This window comes from Berghia stephanieae, unplaced genomic scaffold (assembly GCF_034508935.2).
Source record: "Berghia stephanieae isolate SIO BIC M18660-M18661 unplaced genomic scaffold, UCSD_Bste_1.3 scaffold1594, whole genome shotgun sequence".
NCBI lineage: Eukaryota > Metazoa > Mollusca > Gastropoda > Nudibranchia > Aeolidiidae > Berghia > Berghia stephanieae.
The window spans coordinates 8,201-12,035 of NW_027622617.1; the positions used below are offsets into that span (position 1 = coordinate 8,201).

At 36.5% G+C, this 3,835-nt stretch overlaps 1 long non-coding RNA gene across 1 annotated transcript; it reads right to left on the reverse strand.

Moving 5' to 3' along the window:
• Window positions 1–222: 222 nt before the first annotated feature.
• On the reverse strand, window positions 223–3,535 carry LOC144961163 (uncharacterized). Its single transcript, XR_013643074.1, has 3 exons — window positions 3,498–3,535; window positions 2,600–2,659; window positions 223–439 (listed from the first exon to the last, which is right to left on the reverse strand). It is a non-coding gene; the product is annotated as an uncharacterized LOC144961163 (long non-coding RNA).
• Between the last annotated feature and the right edge of the window lie 300 nt (window positions 3,536–3,835).

The following is a 3,835-nucleotide window of genomic DNA, read 5'->3' on the forward strand; positions in this document are numbered from 1 at the left end:
GGTGCTTGTCCTTGCTTCCGTTGTGTCGTATGGAATACACATTTTTTCTTCAAGACATTTCGCCGACTGAGGACGTGGAAAAAAACCACAGAAACGAACGTCTCGGCCATATAATGTGAGTGACAATTTAATATATATATATATATATATATATATATATATATATATATATATATATATATATAATATATATATATATATATAATATAGAGAGAGAGAGAGAGAGAGAGCGAGAGCGAGAGAGAGAGAGAGAGAGAGAGAGAGAGAGAGAGAGAGAGAGAGAGAGAGAGAGTCTTGGTGGTGTTTTCCCCATTATTTCTCCTTCCAGTAACCGCTTTGCCTCGGGTGTAGTTGTCTAAGCAGATATAATGACAGATATCCAAAGATGAACGTAGAGACTGTCCACTTGTATGTTGCGGCCATTGTGAAGTGACGTCGTCTGAAATGATGAAAATGACAGCCGATTAAATTGATTCGTCATCACTTACATGTGCGTACATTTGATTTGATAGAACAATAGACACCTAGATAACCACGCCTCTCGGACAGTTGTCATAATGTAAACAATAATGGCAGTGATTGGTAAACCTAGCAAGTTACACAGGTTTTACTATCGGTGGTGCGTGTCTAAGGAAAATATCCACTATTCTACCGCTTGATCAAACTGTGTGTAAACTTAAACGTTTATAATATTATTATAATCGAGATAATCGTGTGACTAGGTTGGTATAAAAACAATAACAATGATCAAGAGAGAGAGAGAGAGAGAGAGAGAGAGAGAGAGAGAGAGAGAGAGAGAGAGAGAGAGAGAGAGAGAGGTCGAATTCATTGACGTTATTACCAAGTTAGTTATACGAACGATCACGTGATCAAATTTTCATTCCCGTTCTCTCGTCACAACAATACTCTTCAACAGTCGTAACGTCACTTCCTTCCTAATGATGCATGGTAACTTAGCAACACTGGCTCTAAACTAACGGAACAATGGCGGACGCCCGTATGAAATATTTCTCCGGCGAGCATAAAAGAGTTTCCAGAGGAAAAAAAAAACCACATAAATTTGATCATGTTTTGACTTTTACACATTCTGATCACAAGGCATATGAAAAGTTCTAGCCAGCACGAAAAATAAAAAGTAATGATTTTCTTTGTTTAGAACCAAGATGGCCGCCGTAGCAAGTTTAAAATGTAAAACCCTACAAACTGTGGAGTGATCCTCGACAATATTGGAGGTTTCCACAGGACGAAGAAGAAGAAGAAGAAGAAAACTATCTATGTACATGCTCATTTTTAATACATTTTTTTCCAATTTTGAAAAGTAGCAAAAATCTCTAGAATTGAGTGAGTTAACCCTCTCTTTAACAACCATAGGAAAATTGTCACATTCGTTACAACCCAACCAGCACTTTTATCATTCGGACTTCTTTTGTAAATCACACAATTTCAAGAACAATGTTTTATTATAGCTAAAAAAACGTGACGCTGTGTTGTAGAGTTCATTTTGCCGATCAATATTATTGATAGAATGTATTTGTTGTTTTTCTGTTTGAGTAAGAAAAACTATCTTTGTGTGAGGTGGGTGTGAAATTTTGGGTAAAATTCTGAAAATGGCTGGTAAGAAAAGGGTTAAATCGGAAGTTGAACCAGTCACAAGACCACAATGCTGTATATCGTACGTGGCTTGGTGGCTCGGTCTTGTCACAAAAGTCAAGCAATGTTAAGCCTGGTTATTGGGTGACACTGTCGTGGACAATTCCTGTTCCCAACATTGTATTCTTGAGTAAAGCACTTAACACACATTACCACATTCGACTCTTATGTGAATGAATACCTGCCAACAGGCAGCGATGGATATTTATTGTAAGCGTATTAGTACAAAAATGACGCATTACAGACGAATGTTACTTATGGAATGGAAATGTGGTACCATATGACCTGCTAGGGGAATAAACGAAATATTGTGAAGCGCATTGTGTATGGTCAATCAGTAAAATTGCTATATATAAATGAATGTTGATATTTATTCATTCATTCATTCATTCATATTTATTCATTTATTTATCTATGTCAGGTTAAAGTAAAATCGAATACTGGTTGAAGAGGGTTAATACAGTACTCGCTGGATTCTCGCGCGTTGAATCCCAGTAGCACGCTATCAGCTATCAGCAATCAGCTCGCTGGGATGGTTGATAGATTTTATTTATATAATACGTCGTTACATTCCACGAAAATCTAATTTTAGCACGTTCAAATTCCAGCACGCTTTTTGGCTTCTACCGAGAGTATTACTAGTATCCGGCGAGTATTGTATCATTTTCCAATTTTGAGTGATTTTCCAAAACTCTCTCTCTCCATTTTTCCCATTTTGAGATATTTGAGGATTATTTTCCCTAAAATGTCTCATTTGGTCTATTATTTTATTAAATTTAAACCTCAAATTCACACAAATCAAGGGGAATTCTTGTGCTATTTGATGCTTAAAATAAAGTTTTATCTTCGTTTCAAGTTATCTCATGGATAGAAAATCTCAAAAAGTAGAAAAATCAACTTAAGGAGTTTTGGAAAAGCGGCCTTGAATTTGAATGGCAATGAGACTCACCGACATAGCGTCCATGTGACCATGGTTTCAAATGTATGGAGGGCAATCGTGGCATATATCCTGCAATAGCAAAATTAGACAACAATGTATACTGTGTCATTGCTTGGTAAAATATAGATTCGATATTGGAGAGAATTATTAACTCCGCTACTGGATTAACAAAAAAAAAAACAAAAAAAAAACAAAAAAACAAACAAACGAACAAACAAAGAAACAAAAACACACACACGAAACAAACAAAACAAAAACAAACCAAACCAAAGATTAAATAAAAAGAAACAGACAAACAAAAAATTCACAGCTAAATCTCCTAGACCCCTTCTACTACTCATCCACCACCTCCTCCTCTTCCTCCTCCTCCTCCTTTTCTTCCTCCTCCTCCTTTTCCTCCTCCTCCTCCTTTTCCTCCTCCTCCTCCTCTTCCTCCTCCTCCTCTTCCTCTTTTTCTTCTTCTTCATCTTCTTCTTCTTCTCCTCGTCTTCATTCTACTTCTCTCCATCTTCTTCTTCTTCTTCTTCTTCTTTTTTTTCTTCTTCTTCTTCTTCTTCTTCTTCTTCTTCTTCTTCTTCTTCTTCTTCTTCTTCTTCTTCTTCTGCTCCTCCTCCTCCTCCTACTACTACTACTACTACTACTACTACTACTACTACTACTACTATTACTGCTACTACTACTACTACTACTACTACTACTACTACTACTACTACTTGATCTCTTCTTATTTTTACTAATTTCCTACTCCTATTTCCTCATTCTTGGATTGTTGCAAATAATGCCACGAACTTTATAACAACCCTCAATACAAGCAGCATCATCATAACAGCAGACACACACACACACACACACACACACACACACACACACACACACACATCAAGTATCATTAAATAATTTTACTCACGAGAATATCATAAAATTGGGAAGTTTGTACCCATGTACTTTCCGAAAGGTCCAAGAAGCCACAGCCAATCAGGTAGCTCGTTGGGTGAAAATGTCACCATCTTTGAGGAAATCATTGAATAAAAATGCGATTCATTAATTTAACCAATTAACTGCCGTCCTATGAAAAATTCACATTAATACTTTAAAATTTGGCCAGGAAACTTGTTCTGCTAACTGCTAACATCAATCGATTTACATGACCATCTTCCTTAAAGAATCCAGGTTCGAGAGTTGTTGCCAAGATGGGATCATTTAAATCAATCGATATTTAAAGGACGAGTTTTCTGGCCAAATTTT